The following is a 19215-nucleotide window of genomic DNA, read 5'->3' as shown; positions in this document are numbered from 1 at the left end:
TCTTCAAACTGCCCAACCTGAGCTTGTCCCTCTGATTTGTTCTTTTCTAATCCTGTCCATTCTGGTCACTCCCAATGAAAATTTTAACATCTCCAGCTCTGCCAGACATTTTTTTTGTCAGCAGCACTGTCTCTAAATCAAAACATGATATCCCAGCAGGTCTCACTACTATCTTGTAAACTTTCTTTTTCACTGTTGTTGCTGTCCTTCTGTCACAAATCAGCCCTGACACTCGTCTCCACCCGCTCCACCCTGCCTGCACTCTCTTTTTCACCTCTCTTCTTAACTTAACTTCAACAAATCTTCCCAGTACCTCCATTGTCTCATCAACTTTTTGATCAAAACCCATTTATCTGGGTTTGGGTTGGGCACAACATATTCTAAAGATAAATGATGATGCCATTTTTAGGTCCTGTGATGGACTGGCGACCTGTGTTTGGTGTGTACTTCTGTTGTAACACTGTGTTATACATAACCTATTTGTTACTGAGCTTTCCTCAAGTCTAGATAACACTTGAACTATTTACCACTTACAGAAATCTAAAGTTTAAAATGTCTTAGGTGAACAAAGTACCGAGAGGTCAAACACGCTGCAACTTAAGAAAACACCAGCAAAATCGGAAAATGCTGCAAAAACGTACAAACAACACCAAGTGTTGCCGAAGTGACTGTTAAAGGCTAATAGCAAACATGTGAACTACCAGTCAAAAGTTTGAACACATTCTCATTTAATGTGTTTATTTTTACTACTATCTACATCGTAGATACAAACTGAAGACATCAAATATATGAAGCAAGGTCTCTGGAATTATGTAGAAAGAAAGAAATGATGAATAATTCTAAATATGTTTTATATTTTAGATTCTTTTGCTTTGTTGCCAGCGGTGCAAACCCTTGGCCTTCTCTCAGCTTCCTGATGTAGTCACCTGAAATGGTTTTCACTTCACAGGTGGGACTTGTCAGGGTTCATTTGTGAAATTTCTTGCCTTCTTAATGGGGTTTGGACCAGGGAAAAGTAACAAACAGAAGAGATTTTTGGGGACCAACAAACACAAGAAATGTACATTAGACCAATCAAATCTGTGCTTTGGTCTGATGAGTCCAAATTTGAGATCTCTGATTCCACCCGCCATGTCTTTGTGCGACGCAGAAAAGGTGAAACAATGGTCTCTACATGCATGGTTCCCACCTTGAAACATGGAGGAGGAGGTGTTATGGTGTGGGGCGGGGGGGGGGGGCTTGCTGGTGACCCTGTTGGAGATTTATTCAAAGTTGAAGACACAGTGAACCAGCATGGTTACCACAGCATCCTGCAGTGACATGCCATCCCATCCGGTTTGTGTTTAGTTGGACCATCATTTATTCTTCAATAGGACAATGACCCCAAACACACCTCCAGGCTGTGTTAGGGCCTGGAGAAGAAGAGTGATGAAGTGCTGCACCAGACGGCCTGGCCTCCACAGTCACCTGACCTAAACCCAACTGAGATGGTTTGGTATGAGATGGACTGCAGAGTGAAGGCAAAAGGGCCAACAAGCACTCAGCATCTCTGGGCAGACTATTGGAAAACCAGTTCAGGTGACGACCCCATGAAGCTCATCGAGAGAATGGCAAGAGTGTGCAAAGCAGTAATCAAAGCAAAGGGCGGCTATTTTGAAGAATCTAAAATATAAAACTATTTGAATTGTTTCACACTTTTTTGTTTACTACATAATTCCACGTGTTCATTCATAGTTTTGATGCCTTCAGTAAGAATCTACAATGTAAATAGTCATGAAAATAAATGAGAAGGTGTGTCCAAACTTTTGACTGGTAGTGTATGTACGCTCTTATATAAAGGTGTATCTGATATCCCCATGTCCTGCATCATCATAATAATATTGGTCCAGGATCAACATTTGTGTTGTTGGGATGTCAATGCGTTGGAATATGGAGGAAAAAGAAAAACCAAATCCATTTGTTTATATAAACTGTCCTCTGTAAAAAGCTGGTAAGTGTTTCAAGTGTTGTCTTTATTAATTTATACATATTAGCAAGTTAGCTTACTTCTTAGCTAACTTCTTGGCTAATGCAAAGTGAACGTCCAAACATCAGGACTCGTGAGTCGCAATGTTGATCCTGCACAACACTGGAACAGGTTGTGCATTATGCGATTAAAACACACTTTATCTTGCATCTTTTTCTCTTTCACGACACTGATGAATCCTCCACTTTTTTTTTTAAGCTCAGTGTCTTTCTTGGCATTTCTTGCTTTTTGTGAGATATTTGTGAAATTTCCATTATGTTTTATTCAGCTTCCTACTTTGGTTTGTGTATGCTTTTGCAATCTTTTTCTGTTTGCTGGTGTTTTCTTAGATTGCAGTGCATTCGAATCCCTCAGGGCCATCATAAAAAAAGAATTGTTGAGATAAAATAAAGTTCAATTTGGTGACTCACAGGCACAGCTCAGAAGAAGAAAACAAGACAAAAAAAGAAAAAGGTTTTTTGGGGGGCGAAACACTCATCTTTTAAATATTTCCATATATCAGCAAAACATTTAACTCTGCAATGCTTTGAGTTGACAGATACATCCCTCTGGGGACTGTGAATGTAAAAAATCTCACAACAATCAGACACTAGTCAAGATGTAAAATCCTAACTCTCATCCATTTTCATGCTTTGTCTTTAGAGAGCTGCAGGAGAGGTGTTATATGATGGGAATGTTTATGGATTTACTCACAGATCACTTATATCACCATCAGAATGAGATAACATTCCCTTGTGAACTCTCTTCGAGCTTTTTTCATCTCTCAGTATCACTCGCTTCCATTTAAAGAAGAAATTAATTTAAATAACTTCACTGAATGTAAACCAACTGCTGAAGGTAAAATTAGTTCACTGTGATTTTGCCAGAGATCAGGTTACTTGGCGCTACATTCAAATCGTGCTTGGCAAAAACTGTAAACCTCCTTCAGGGACACCAGTGGCCACAAACACGCTCTCTCAGCTCTCATTTAGTTCCAGGTAGACATCAGTTTAAGATGTTTAGCTTGCTTTTCCCCTAAATCTCTCTACTTCCCCATTTCCAGTACTTTTCTGTAGCAGCAATGTGTCCTCTGACATTTCATGTTAGATATACTTCCTCTTTCTCATTCCTTTCTTTATCAAGATCCCTTTTTCTGATTATACAAACTCCAGCTCTCACACTTGGACTTTTTTTAAATGAGGAAATGTAACTTTTTGAAAACAGTAAAAAAAAAGAAAGAAAGAAAGAAAACATAAAAAAGTGAGGTTTTTTCCCCCTTTCTCACTCTCCTCTCTCTCTCAATATCTACAGCCTGTCATATCTGGTTGCTGGAACTTATATTGCTTCTGAAGTCACTCTCAACTATTCCCAGACACCTGTTGTCTGAGTTCACACCATTCATCCGGCCAAGGCTGGCACAAATACTGTGTGAATCAAACACATCACCCCATCTCTCTGCAACACCCTGCACTGTAGCTCGTCACCATTCCTAGATACAATCATATGCCAAGTTTATATATCACAATGGTTTTGTTTATATGGCTTTTTCTAATTGTTTAATAATGCATGGAAAAACAGTTATTGCTAACCTCATAAAACTCCTTCAGAAAGTAATGTTTCTCTATCATGGTCGACACCACATATAAAATACTGGGATGTGAACACGTGGAGATTAACATGTAATGCATCGTGCAAAAGCATATATGCTGGCAATGCTGTTGGCCATTTGCATGAATCAGCAGATTAGCCAATGGTGTCATTGACCTGTGGAGCTGTGGACCCAAATTCAAGACACAAGAGCCAGACTTAAGCGATGGAGAGCGAGCCAGACCAAAAACAAACTCCATAATCAACATAGTCCAGTAATGTGAAACCAGCAAAAATCCCCAAACATAAGAGCTTGCATGGTGAAGCAACAACAGACAATTTGACAATGGACAAGAGAAAAATGGGACTGAGGAAGTAAAACTAACAGGACACAAGACTAACTGTTACAGTAAAACAGAAATGACACTTATCAAACACAAAACATCCAAGGGAGCACCGGAGAACAAATACAGAGCTGTTGAGGCAACCAAGCACACAAGAAAATAATAAACTCATAAAAAGGAACTGAAGCTTAAACAAACAAGGCAGGCAATCTAAACCTTTGTCAAAACTCCCACCTTTATAGGCTATAACAAACTATTTTAAACCACAATGTGAACCAGTGTGCATAATTGAACCCATACACTCATAGTGCACTCAAAGAAAAATTAAAGTTATAGTATACAAAACAGGAGACACATTTTCTGAAGTGGATTAAAGAACTAATCACACTCCTGGATGGGTAAGGGTCACCGACTGTGAGTGCAGAATAAACTGAAAACATTTTGTTTTGTCATTTTCAAGCGAGATCATTCTTTAAAAGTTAGCCTCATGAGCTGATATGTGACATCTTTTTACTTCTAAACACATATAAGAGAAAGGAGAAGTTCCATAACCCCGTGTGTCAGGGAAAATCAGTGTCGACGATCAACCTATTGCTACAGATGCACTAAGCTATGTCAGGTAAAGGCTGTGTGCAGGTAGGAGTGGTGGTATGGAGGACACAAAGTGCAGACATTCGGAGGCGAGCGTGAACTCAAACTCAGCTTTATTGCTGAATGGCAAGGCAGAACAGAAAACTAAACAAACGGAGAATACAGATAACTAACTGGCAGGCAGCTGGACAGCCCACACAGCTAGGATGATGGTAGATCGCAACACAGTCAGATGAAAACACAGGGCTTAAATACACAGAGGGAGCAATCAGTGAATGAGAGACAGGAGGGAAACACAGCTTGGACAAATCAGGACTAACGAGACAAGGGAAGCAAAACCAGATACATTAACATGAGACACAGACTTTCAAAGTAAAACAGGAAAGATAACACAGAGACGCAGACTTGACAAGGGGGGACACAGCTGATAGGGGAGACGGCAACTATAGAACACAGAGACATAAACCATAAGACAGAGAACAATAACAAATAAACCAAAAGAGTAGAAATGATAAATAATATCAAAATCAAAGTTCAATAATAATGAAAATAATCAACCACCCAGGTCTCCTAACAAGCTACTGTCAAATGAATAATTAGCATGAGCTTGGTCTTTAGTGCGTTAACTTATTGGTGAGCTGAATGTTTTACTTTTTCATTACCAAATTGTATGACTTCATTTTACTTCAAGATGTAAAGGTATACAAGTAAAATTTAGCTGAGGGGCCAATCTTACCCTTTGGGACAGACCAGAACCCACCAAAACCTTGTAACAGACGGTAATTAATGAACTCCAGATCATCAGACCAGTTCTTGGAAGTTCTGCTTTTTTTCAGACTATATTAGAATCAATTGTTCTGAAATTTTCAAACCTTGACCTCGCAATGTTGGTCTGATCCACTTTGATACAGATCAGGATATATCAGCCAAAAAATTCAGTTCATTTCAATTCAGTGTTATTTATATAGTGCCAAATTCCAACAACAGATGCCTCATTGTGCTTTTTATTGTAAGGTAAAGACCCTACAATAATACAGAGAAAACCCTGGTGACCGTGGGGAGGAAAAACTCCCTTTTAACAGGAAGAAACCTCCGGCAGAACCAGGCGCAGGGAGTGGCAGCCATCTGCTGTGACCAGTTGGGGGTGAGGGGAGGGAGACAGGACAGAAGACACACAGTGGAAGAGAAAAAGGATTGCCATAACATTTTTTGGACAATCTGTCATCTCTGCGCTTTCAACCAAATAAAACATCTTAATGATTTTAGGCATTGTCATTTTGATCATGGATGCTGACATTAACAATTCAAACTAATTTTCCACCATATCCACCAGACAAATTCTTATTTGCATCACAGTAACTTGTTAAGCTCATAACTCGATTCGTAGGTTTTTTAAGTCTATGGGATGATAATCTTACTCCAGCTTGCTCTGATGGGTGTGCGCCAGTGTCACCAGATAAAATCACTTCCTTTAACAAGAAAGATGGTGAATCTCTGAAAATCAGCTGAAGGGTTTTCATCCTCATCTTGTTAAGTCAGCATGACAACTGTTTCAACAAAATTACCATGTTCACCGTGGCCACATGAAAAATAAAAGGGATGAAGGCACAGCTGATGACAACACTGTCACCTCATGGATAGTTCAACAGTAGCTTGATGTGAGAAAGTTTATTTTCTCAACTCTCCACACCAAAAGATAGACGCACAGATGGATATCTGACAGCCACACTCATACATCTTCCACCCTAAATCGCTTCTAGCAATATCCTCTTTTCTTCGATGTAGCTTTTTGTCTTGTCTTTTTTTCCCTTCCATCAACCTGTCTTCTCTATCGGTACATCATCCTCTTTGTGTGTAGAGACAGGTCAATCATTCGTTCACACTTCCAAGTCTCTGGGTATCTTTGTCCAATATCTTCAGGCCCTGCAGCGAGGAGTGGTCCTTTACAGCTATAAATTTGCAGAAACCTTCTAGGTTTACGGGATGCAGTTTTACAGTTTAAGCAGGGACGTCTGCTTGCTTTGATAATTAAGCTGAAAGAAGATTAATACAGTGATTAAGCAGGTGGATTATTCTGTCTGTCTATTGCACATCTTTTCCCTTTTTCTCCTATTGTCAGATTCTCTGCCACTTTTCCCGTCAATCTATCAAATTTGTCTCACAACTCTGTGTACTTTACTTTTCTTTCTGCATTTCGATGTGAGAGCGAGATGGATGGAAGCACTGCTGCGGCACAGTAAAATGACAGTGCACACGGAGGACAAAGATGATGGCTTTTCTCTCCAACTGTCACTTTCGCAAACACTCTTAAAGGTTATATGTGTGCGCGTGTGTGGGGGGTGTTACATTTAAAAAAAGTGTGCCTCTGTCGAGGAATACAAGAGTACTTGATTTGCATATTTATTTCTTAATTCTTTTAATAAAAATGAATTTTTTCTTCCTTTCAGTCGCTGATGTCATTTATTGACATTCTAACGTAAAACATTTCATTTCCTCACATCAGATTTTTGCACAGAGAAGTATCCTCAAAAGAGGCCTGGATTTGATTTGCATACAAGTAGCACATAAAAATCTCAAAGGGGGCTTATTGTATTCCCTTCCAGCCACAGTAGTAGCTTTGCATGATTCATAATTCAATGTAATCCTTATTTGTTTTGTGGTAGGCAATGATGTGACCCTCCAATTCATCCACTGCTCGAAACAAGCTGTTTAAGCTCCCCCATCTTTGGCCGCTTTTCCAAATGACAGCCACTTTCTTTGGATTGGCTGCCGCTCTCAGCAAGATTTGTAGCAATAGCAGTATCTGCATATCTCCTCTCTTTGTCTCTCTGAAATTGAATTTTCAGTGCAATCTGAAGCCGGAGCTTTTGGATCTCAGAGATGACTAGTATAAATGCTGAGCTCATTTTTGAAAACTTATGCCATATTAAATGTTACTGCACGGTGACAACCCAACATATATATATTTTCATTAAATGGAGATGACATATTTTTCAAATTGGTTTTGTTAGTGGAGGAAGAAAGAGAATCAGAGGGGGTGGGGATTTCCAAAAGAATCACAAGGTTATATAGGACTGAAGGATATTTCAGACAGGCATACCAAGACCCATTCTTAGACCTCTGTGTCATGGACTGGAAAAAGAAGTTGACACTGATATCATCTGCAGAGTGAGACAGTAGCATGTTATGAGACTAGCATCATCCACAAAGACGATATTCATCAGATGACACCAAGATAGGATAACGTCTGGGATGTCAAAGCATTTGAGTTTAGTGTGCATAAGGTCATGTGTCATGTTTTAGGGTAATTTTGCATCCATATATGAAGAGTGGATTTAAAAGAAAAATCAAAATGTGACTCAAAGGCTTTTTATTCAAGAGACTTAACAAAAGTATTGTATTAACTGTTTAGGAAGCTAAACAGCTATTTTCATACACAGTTCTTCTTTTTAGAGCTTCAAACGTGATTGGACAAACTAACATAAATATCATAATCATAACATCACAAATATCCTTTGCAATCAGTGACAGCCTAGGCATCAAAATAGGAAACTCTTGGGTTGCTTTTGCTTTGGGTCATTATCCTTTTGCACTGTGAGGCTCTGTCCCATCAGTTTTGCTTCTATTAGCAGTCAAATCATCACTAAACACCAGTGACCCGGTTCCACTGGCAGCCATAGATCCCCATGCCATGACATTGCTCCAGATGTCGGGGTATGCTTGTGGGTCATGATATGATTATTTCTCTTCTCCAGGCTTTTCTCTTCCCATCATTCTGGTAAAAGTGCATCTTGGTTTGATGTATCCAAAGAATTAAGATTCTTGTTCTGGAGTGTAACCAGTTGTTTGCTGCAATCCCTGCATGTTTCCATTTACAAAGGCATCTCTTGAGTGTAGATTTTCACAAAGACGCTGACATAATGACACCTACCTCCTCCAGAAGAATATGAAGACAAGAGAGAAAGAGGTCAACCCTTTTCTTTTGCAGTACATACATTTAAAATATGCAGGGAAGCAGATAGTTTGGAGCAAACTTCCTTTTTCCGTCTCTCTTTGTACTTACTAGGTTCACATTGTGACTGCATTATGCTGGCTTACCTGGATTCCCGCTCAAAGGAATCTCACTCAACCCAACTTCTCTTATTAGCATTTCTTTTTCTTTTCCTCCTTGGAATTCTACCTTAGACTTTATCATCTTAGTTGATCCCAAGAATAACCTCCCTTTGTTCTGATGTGATAAGTAATCATGTTTTGCTCAGAATCCTTTTAAAAAGGAGGGCACAGAAATAAACTGAGAGGAAATTAGTAGTCACAGTCGCAAGACTTAAATCCCAACTCAATAATGAGCATTTTTTTTAATGCAAATAACTTATACAAATATTTGATCATGATTTGACTAACAAAGCCAGATAAACTCAGGAGAATCCAATAATGAGCCAAACAAGTTTGCATGATTAAGAGTAGATCCGGTCTGCATGACTGCTGCCAAAGCCCCAGTGGCTAATAGCACAACACTGTCAATGAATCAGAGAGGTAGGTTGTAATTTTCCACCTTAATGTGCCATTCTGTGCACAACAACATATCCAAATCCATTTGGAGCAATCTCAAACAAACATTGACAAATAGGAGTCCCATAAGTAAACACGAGCCAAAAATCTTTTTTAATGAAAACGGTGCAGCGGCAAACCAATCATTTGTAGCAGCAGGGCGACTGGAAGCAACATTCAGATGCTGTTCAGGAGGGTGGAGTCTGTGCTGCCATGGTAATGGGACAAAAGAAAAAAGAAAAACTCCCAAAGATTTGTGTTTTGTCTCTAAATGTGAGCCAATGATGGACCTGGAGTCCTGCGGTCTTTGGGGTTTGAGATAAACCCAAACACACAAGGCAAACTCTGGGATTGATCCTTCCTCACATTCAATCCTTTTGCTTCCACAACATTCAACCCCTCTGTACACCGCCTTACATCGAAATTCCTTTGCGTCATCTACTGTCAACCATCTAGCCCTCCACTCCTTCACTAGAGAGAATGCTGTCTTTGCATTCCTCTTTAAATCTCTCCTTTGTCATTACTATTTTAATTTCTGCACTTTCATCACCCACCTTTATCTCCCTCCTGGCTTCAGTTGTCACTACTCCATCACCTCTCTCTCTCTTCTTCCCTCCTTCGTCCTGTCACCCTGCTGACTCCTCTTGGCAGGCAACAGCGAGAAGCACCCAGGCAATGAGGGAATCAAGGTAACTCCCTCTGCGGCACTTTGGCTGGACAAAGTGATAACTTAAAAGGAGTGTACTAGCAAAAAAAAAGTAATGGATGGAAGGAGGGATAGACATTCCTGTCACAAGGTTGCAAAAAAATTAGATAAAGATGGAGGGGAGAAAAGAAGAATACACAGCAGAGAAGACAGGGGCAGAGGAAATAAAAAAGAAGGTTATTTTTAGTTTTGAGTTCTCACGTCAGATCCAAACCTGAACATAATAAGAATTTGTCAGTACCTTCCATTTCATATCATTGCTTTTTGCCACCCTACAAGTAACTGTGACTAGATTACTGAGCTCATATCTCAGTTTCCCAGTTTCTGTCAACATGTTGTAACTAAAAATGTATGATCGGAAAAGAAAGAGGTCAGTATCATTTGGGGGCGGTTTAAATCCCACATAAGAATGGCAGAAACCACCAGTAACATTATATAGACTAGGAAGGTCATTGGAGAACTCGATTTAATGCCATTAAAACCTTGTAAGGATTGCAAAGTCATGGTCATGACAGTCTCAGGCAAATATACAAAATATTTCATAATTAGATGGCAAAGATAATAAATCTCTGCCTGTTTAAACACTATTTTGTCTTAAATAAATACCCAGCATGAAATTGATAGCAGTCTCATAAATACAATATCTTTCCAGTAACTGGGATGATAGTACCTGTTGTCCACAGTCGCTCCACAGAGAATACACGCCCCTGTTTTTAATGTCTCACTCACACTCCTGCACGCAGCATTCACAATGCATGCACGAGTCCCAAACACACATAAGACCTGTTTACGGCTCTTACAGACAGTAGTGCCTAAGCCTTGGACTGTCTTTCTAAAGGTCACTGTGAGCGATTCTTTAGTGGAAACAGCTGTTTCCACAGCTATAAGTACTTCACATCTATAAGTAAGCCTCAGGGACAATTCCTGCACTGGGTGTGCTCTGCTGGGCCGGAGATGTATAGCCTGCCACTGCCTGAGTGATCAACGGCAGCCTGGTCCTCTTGCAGGTTCTTTCTCTGCACTGTTCACTGTGGAGGTGTACTTCACTGCAAATTTTCTTCAGAATACTGTTCAATTTTCTTTTCCTTAATTCACGTCTTAACTTCAGAAAACTGATTTTAAAAAACCTCACAATTAACGATTCACAAAGCCCCTCCCTTTGAAAGGAAGTAACGAGGTATGAATCAGCAGCCTGGGTAAGCCACAGCAAGTCTTTCAAACTTTCAGTTTCTTCTAAAAGTGAGATTCATGCCTCTGCATTAAATCTACATTATAGGTATATAGCAACCGCAAACCCTTCTGAAACCCTAGCTAGCTTTGATTTACCAATTGTAAACATATTGTTGGCTTCTGTCAGTTCCTGGCCACTTGTTCTTCTGATTCGACTTTTCAAATCAATGGAAAGAGAATGGATGAACTAGTGTTCACTGCGAACTACTGTTTTGGCAGCAAAGCTGAAAAGCAACACCCCAGTATTGGTATAAATGCTGGAAACATCGTAGGGGCTACATCGATTCAACGCAGAAGTATAAATCACACATAAGCCAAAGCAATGTAGGCCACACAGAGTTAACAGTACCAAGAGTGGGGACTTTTTTTGAGCAACCTCTTTGTCATGTCTGAAATCTTCTCATGTATCCTCTTTTTTACACTGGATTTAGGAATGTTTGCTTTGGGCCCAATATACCCTTCATGGAAATATATTTTTCTTTTTTTTTCAATTACATATTCTAGATAACCAAACTAGTATTGTTAAGTATCCTGTTTGCACCTACCTCATGGGCTTATGTTAGCATAATTAGCTAACGTTTACAGCCAACTCAATGGGCTAATGTTAGCTTAATTAGCCAGCTAGCCACATAACAAATTTCCCATCGGATATAAACAGAAATCAAAAATGTTTTGCCACCACAGGTTTAAATGACAAATTATAACAATACAGGAAATCCTGAGCATCAATACTAACTAAAAAACGATTATTAGACAAAGCATCATAAGAAATACCCTAAAGACGATTTTGTATGCCAACTTTATAACAGTTTAAATTAGAAAGAGATAGAAAACAACAGTGATAGAGAGCAGGGCCTTGTAATTTGTCACTGATGATGTGGAATGCCTTAAAGGAGGAATTCGTAGAGGAGAATTAAAAGTGAAAATTAAAAGTTTAAGAGAATGGAGAGAGAGGAAGAGAGAGAGAGAGAGAGAGAGGCAAAGAGAAGTAGAGGAGTGAGTGATAGGATCAGAGACGGATTAGAGGACAGAGCAAGGTCCCTCGGGTGGGAGGTGTGAGAAAATTAGGTGGAGAAATCGAATGGCTGGAAGGAGGGAGAGCTAGAGTGAGGGAGGGGTGAGAAAGGGTGAGCATAAGAAAAGAAATCTGGCTGGAACGAGGGGTGGAGATTGACTAAAGATTATTAATAGTAATGTTTGATTAGCATGGGTCCAGTCAGGAAAGCGATACAGCCCAACCTAGCGGGCTAACATCGCTGCCCCCACACTGAACCCGGAGCCCATTTTTCATCCTAAAATAGTTGGAGAGGACACGTATAAAACTGAAAGAGCAGAGCCTCTGATCTTTGACTGGACATCCCTCCTGAACCCATCTCGCCCCTCTTCCCACCTCAAACCCGTCCACCAGCAACAAGGTAAGAGGAAGAATGAGGGAGAGACAAAAGGTTTGCCTGAAAGAAAAAGACAGCGATAAATGAGAGATGAAACAACAAAGGCCAGTGCTTTAAGTGTAACCTGCAGCAGATCACACTTGACAGTGATTTTCAGTTACCTTCCTCGCAGGGCTGATGAACGCTTACAGCTGGCTTTGCTTTCTAATCAAATGCAGTGATAGATGAAACTAAACAGGAAAAGCAATTTGCCTTCTTTCACTGTCTCCATAGAGTCTGATTAGATTTAGATAGAGCGACAGTATATCAACAAAGTAATCACTTTCTGATAGTAACGCTTTGCTGCCAGAATTAAAGGACACAGGTTTGCAACACGGCTTACTGTGAAATCTGTCAAGGTCAAATTTTAATTACCACCTAATGAGATTGAAAGCAGTATCCTGTCCGTGCTCCATGGTAATGCATCTGTATCAAAATGCTGATGAAGTACGGGAAATTTCTCTTGAGAATAAATCCATGTGCTTATGATTAAAATGTCGCATATTACTCACATACTAAACTGTGCCATGAATATTAATGAGCAGAACAATACTTTAGTGGTTGCAGTCTTAATTAATGAGGAGGCAGAGTATGTTTTTTAGTGCAAACATGACACAGGACTGTGCCCCTCGGTTAAAGCGGTACAACTTTGGCGATCTTTGCTCGTGGGCCGTCATTAATGGTGTATCTGCTTCACATCAAGACATTCTTATTACACGTTGGCATAATTTAAAGTGCCAAATGACATATCTCTTATATACTCGTCTCTAAAAAGTTACTGTACAGGAAGAGCAAAAAGATGCATGTCTCCTGCTTGAAATACACAATAACACATCCCATGTATATAAAGCTTCACTTCAGACTAACAGATTCACCCCATAGCACACTGAAATGTCTAAAAAAAGCACAGTTTTATATTTGTGTGATCATTGTTATGATTAGATTAGAAGTTTTGTTTTCCTATGACCAGCAATTGAATATTTTCTTGTAAAAGAATGCACAGATCCTTCTGCACACACACACACACACACATACGCACATGCAAACCACAAATGCAGCGCTGTTGCTGATGGCAAGCTGTAACTGTGTGGTTAAGCTATCCTCTCCCGTACCTGCCAGCGGATTAGACAGTGGCCAGTGGTGATAACAGCCAGATGATCCCCATGCCTCTGCTGCTCTTATCAAATCCTCTTTTTACTCGCTGCAGTCACCCATGGCTGCATGCACGCACAAGTGTGTTTGTTTCAGTTATGGAACTGACACCACTGTAGCATCTCTTCTCATAAGGAGCGGTATACAATCGATAAGCAGTCTTATGCACTCTAACAGATAGCTCTGGTTGAGGTAATTTTGCAGATCAGTGGCGATTCAGATTAAACGCTTTCAGGGAGAAAGAAAATCATTGAGGGCTCCCTTTGTTTCAGGAAAAAATGGCCCGTCAGAGTGCTTCATTGTCTTCACATTAATGGTGTAGCTAAAGCTGCTGGCACCCTTTAAGGGAACTGAATAACAAATGTTAAATACTGGAATCTTTTGTAGGGATATGAAATGCACTGTATGGTTATAGGCTAAATGAAAAATTGTGTAGTTTTTAATTACAAAATAAACCTCGCTGTTGGCGATCGTAATGAAACGTTAAATCAGCATAAAGCTTGAGGGGTGTTTAAGTCACATAATAACAATAATTCCACAATAATGTGTTTATTGTTTAATGTTAGATTGCTGTAAAATGCCAGAGAGGCAGAAAGAGAAAAAATGAAGAAGGTTCATTTTCAGTTCACACTGCAGTAATACTGAAGGGGCACCTTGCCTTCGTTTATCTATGTAAGTCTAACACACACTGGCACACATATATTACCTCAGCTTTTAACAGAGTTCCTCTCAAACACACACACACAAACACACACAGATTCATGTTCTCAGATGAGCACAAACGGCTCAGGTTTCTTGAAATGCAAGTATATTCTTCTTCCTGTATTCCACCTCTTCACTCGAGTCTGCCTGGCACCTCAGTAACACATTTAAAAACTTTCACACACACGCACACACACGCTAATATATTCACACATCCATGCAGCTGTTACTGTAAACTGGAGAGTTGGCACTCCTGCACTATAGTTGGGTTTCCCACACCTAGCAAGACCATCAGAGTCATGTGACTTCCCAAGTCTTTCCCCACTTTAAAAGGTTCACGGGCAAGCCTTGTGTAAACCAGAACTGCCTTTGAGATGTTACCTTATCCTCAAGAAATACGAAGCATTTTCTAAAGTTCTGTCTTTGTAGAATAACTTTTACATTTTTTTATTTAGTCAGACAAAAGATGTCATCTAATAATAATCAAACATTTCACCAATTATGAGCTAACTGCCTGCACAAAAATGTGTTACTGTATACACTAAATAGGCAAAATTACAAATGGTTCATTATCTGACATTTTAATAAACTACAAGAAAAGTAATGACAATAAGAAGCAAATAATATACAAAGAGGGATTTGCAAAACATTAAGCAGTCATTGAGTCCACACTTTGAAATACATGAATAAATTCATAAATGCATAATGGACTTTGCTTGTTGTGGACATGGATCATGTTGACTTCTTAATAATTGTGCTACTATGGCTGGCATAGCTGTTCATTTTAGATTAATTTTGTGGTATTGAATGAAATCCCCTGACATTAAAGTTTAGAGTTAAAGCAATCTTTCCACATTTTTAAAAATCTGCTAATTACCTTCCTCACTCATTAGTACATTTGACAAAACAAATATATAATGTGCCTATAAATAAGCTTCAGAGTTGTTGGTATGTGGATTTCTCTTATGCTAAGAACAAGTTTCATCCACTTCATTCTGATCTATTCTGGCTCCGGTATCGTGTACTTCAGGCACGCCTGATCTTTCAAATGTTCTCATTTGACTTTGCAAGAAAGTCGAGCAAGCTGATTGTTTTTTTTTTTTAAAGAAGCCTTTTTCTAGTCTTGCATTATCCAGTTTTGGCACATCCGTGTGAATTGTAGCCTCAGTATCCTTTTCTTAGCAGACAGGGCTCGCACGCAGTGTGGTCTTCTGCTTCTGTTGCTATTTAGAGATGCTCTTCTGTAAACCTTGGTTGTAACAAGTAGTTGATCGATTGTTGCCTTTCTATAAGTTTGGCCATTTTCTCTGACCTCTTTCATCGACAAGACCTTTTCATTGGATATTTTCTCTTTCCCAGACGGCTCTCTATGAACCCTAGAGATGGTAAGTCTCAGGAGATCAGCAGTTTCTGAAATACTCGGACCACTCCGTCTGGCACCAACAACTATGCCACTCTCAAAGTTGCTTAGATCACCTTTCATCCCCATTTATATGCTTAGTTTGAACTTGACCATGTCTATATGCATTGAGTTGCTGTTATGTGATTGGCTGATTAGATCATTGCTTCGATGAGAAAGAAAATGAATACCATGTGATCTACGCCCTCAAATCACATGGACATTACCAACGTTAAAAATGAAATAAAATGATACCAATGAAGAAAAGCTGCACATTTCCAAAAAATACACGGTAATGCCTAATTTATGTAATAGATTATTAAAAGAGATCTGGGATGCTTTAGATTAACTCTGATGTATTTTACCATCCTCACAAGGTGAATTGTGAGTCTGTTTGTATGCGTGCAGGAGTGTCTGCGTGGTAAAATGTGCTACTGTAACAGGAAATATCACAAAGAGGGATTTTTGGTTTTTAGCAGTTTTTTGTGTCTTTCAGGGGACAGGCTCGGTCAGCATGTAAAAGCATCATTCACATAATTTACTGGTATATAGTTGAAATCAAAATGACTCTGAAGATAGGCTTGCTTAACCGTTAAAGGTCATAAAGGTACATAAAGAGCTGCTAAACATTAGTTTTATTGTGGCTATTAATCACAGTGATACCTGAGGCATGATGCAGCAAAGAACAGGCGGCATGAGTCATTTGCAACCTGCGGAAATGTATAGGTCATACAGACCGTATTTCCAACAGTGAGAAGGACGCAGGGGTGATATTGGCCAGTTCAGCATCATGAGCTGAACAGAGAGAACACAGTGTTGATGACGGTCCAAGGAAAATGATGATGGAGTGTCATTCCTATGACTTTAGCTGAGACATTTCAACTCCCTCTACTCTCAAAGTTCTCCACCAGAGCATCTTACCAATCTTTGAAGTCAGACTCTTACAAATGTGTTCCATGTTAAAAAATTAAGAAGATGGATTACCATGAAATTAAGCACACTTGTTGATAATTGGTGAATGCATTATGGTTAATTTGTTAGTGTTGCTATGTTTCAGACAATCTCAGAATAGGATATTTTGAACCCTTAACTAGATTAAAATGAAAGGGCTGAAGATTTCAAGTATATTGTACAAAATAGAAACTTATTGTCTTAAATACAAGCTGGTGTTTTTCTTTATGTAGTAATGACATGACTGCTAACCCTTAGAAGTGATTTGACTTGATATCTTAAGCTATGTTTACACGTACACAGGAGTTAAAAAAAACCCACTTAATTTTTAAAAGATTTTCTATATGAAAAGGCAAAAAAAACAAACGATGTCAAACTGTGTCAAGAGAATGCCAAAGGAACACGTGGTGATATAACCTGAAATGTGAAGAAATGTTGGACCATAAACAACTCATGGCCATTGATCAGTGTTCTTTGATCAGTGGGTTTTGGTCAGTGATTGTTGATCAATGGTCATGGGAATTTGCATAATTATGATTAAGGAACTGACCTCACAGCCCATTGTTCCTTCAGTGGGCTGGTTTCAGTCATTATGCAAATGTACTGTTTATAAGGTTTGGGGAAACCTGCAGTCAGCTGAGACTGAAGAAGTCACTTGGATGAGTGACGAAACGTTTCTCCCACAAAACGCTACGTCCAGATGAACAGATTCAACTTTTGGAGACCATAAACAATAACAGACTGCACATTATTATTCTGAGACAAACTCTTAATTATCTTTGCATTTGCATTTTACAAGACTTGTGTACATTTGGATGTAGCCTTACTTTGGCTAATTCAACTCAGCTGTTTTTTTCATTTTCAAAACTCAACATAATTTTAAACGTGACTAAAGCTTTTCAGTCAAGTTTTTTAACCTGCAGTGGAATGAACACCACTGGTTGCCCTATACCAGTCTGACAGTCTGACTCTTAAATAGCTTCTAAATTATTATCATTTAATATTTTTCACAGACATTTCATTATCTGGATTAATCAGATAGCCCTAACAACACTGGATAAAAAACTGAAAGTAATATGATTTAAATTTTCACTTTATTATCACCTGTCACCTGCTGACAAGTTTTTACCCTTGAAAATCATCTCTTCTCCTCCTGTCCTCCACCCTCTTTCTTTCTCCATCTTTGAGAGTGACACATTCATTTTAAAATTTTCAAGCTGCTGTTAAGCTGTTTGAAACACTGCATTTATATCGAAATGACCTCCTACTTTAAAAAGTGGCTCTGCTTATGCTCATCTCCCATCTGTGCGAGCTAGACGCTGAATAAAAAATCTCTTTATTATTAACATCTGCTTGCGCGACTGAATGACAGGTATTAGAGGATGTGTGTAGACTCTGCTCTGCCATGGGGTGACATTACGTTCTGATTTGCTGATTATCTCCATGGCATCTGCATCTGAATCAAACTACGCATCAGATTTAATTGCTCGTTAACTGAAGGTGTCAGGACACCGTTAGGGATCACGTGCGTTCCAGTGTGGCTGGTATTGCTTTCACCTTGATAATCGTTCTGTCTCTCTACGTGTTTTTGTGTACTCATAGGAAAATATCGTGATTGTGACGCCAATATATACAGGAACTGCTGCAAGGGCAGTGCTTTGAGTGTTTTGCAAGTGTACACTTGCTGAACTGCTACATCATTAGGTACATCTTGCTAGCAACAGTTTGGACCATCTTTTGTCCTTAGAGCTGCCCTAATTCTTGGTGGCATAGATTCAACAAAGTGCTGGAAACATTCCTCAGAGATTTTGGTCCACATTTATATTCACAACCAGTTTGGCTTTGTGAGATGGTGTGTTATACTGCTGAAATCAGCCTTCAGAAGATGGGTGGACACCATCACCACTGACTTGAACCTGACCCTCCTATGCCAGGGTCACAGCACAAATCAAGACTCATCAGACTATGACATGATTTTCCAATCCTCTGTTGTCCATTTTTGCTAAGCTCATGCAAATGTCAGCCTCAGTTCCCCGTTCATAGCTGACAGAAATAGCACTCGCTGTGGTGTTTTGCTGATGTAGACCACATCTGCTTCAAGTTCTTTAGATGTTGTGTGTTTAGTGATGTTCCTCTCTGTATCTTGGTTATACCGAGAGGTTATCTGTCAGTCAATCACTTTTGCCTTTTTTCAGCTCAAAGCAGTCTCTCCTTTGATGTCTGGCATCAATAAGGCATTTTCTCTCAGAAAACCAGCAATCACTAGATGTTTTCTCTATTTCAGTCCACATAACTAAGTCTACTTCCTTAGACACAGTTATGTGGAACAATCCCAGTACATTAACAGTATATCCGTCTGCACCAACAACCACGCTCAATGTTCAAAGTCACTTAAATCACCTTTCTTCACCACTCTGATCCTCAGTTTGAACTCAAGCAGGTCATCTTGACCACATCTGTATGCTTAAATGCACTGAATTGCTGCCACGTGATTGCTGATTAGATATTTGTGCTAATGAGCAGCTGTACAGGTGTGCCTAATGAAATGACTGCTGAACTTGTGTTAGAAA

The 19215-nt window shown here is 39.4% G+C and overlaps 1 protein-coding gene across 2 annotated transcripts in view; it reads left to right on the top strand.

Moving 5' to 3' along the window:
* pvalb6 (parvalbumin 6) overlaps positions 1 to 19215 on the top strand; it is a 52483-nt gene that overhangs the window by 28076 nt on the left and 5192 nt on the right. Inside the window, exon 1 of one of the 2 annotated variants that reach the window (XM_031740170.2) lies at positions 12059 to 12426. The exons of the other annotated variant lie outside the window; for it this stretch is intronic. The gene's annotated coding sequence lies outside the window, so the exon portion shown is untranslated. Of the gene's footprint in view, positions 1 to 12058; positions 12427 to 19215 lie in introns of those variants that run through there. 2 annotated transcript variants of the gene reach the window in all.

The sequence above is a fragment of the Oreochromis aureus genome, linkage group 4 (genome assembly GCF_013358895.1).
Source record: "Oreochromis aureus strain Israel breed Guangdong linkage group 4, ZZ_aureus, whole genome shotgun sequence".
Classification (NCBI taxonomy): Eukaryota; Metazoa; Chordata; class Actinopteri; order Cichliformes; family Cichlidae; genus Oreochromis; species Oreochromis aureus.
Note: the sequence above shows the minus strand (reverse complement) of the source record. Positions and strands in the feature narration are given on the sequence as shown.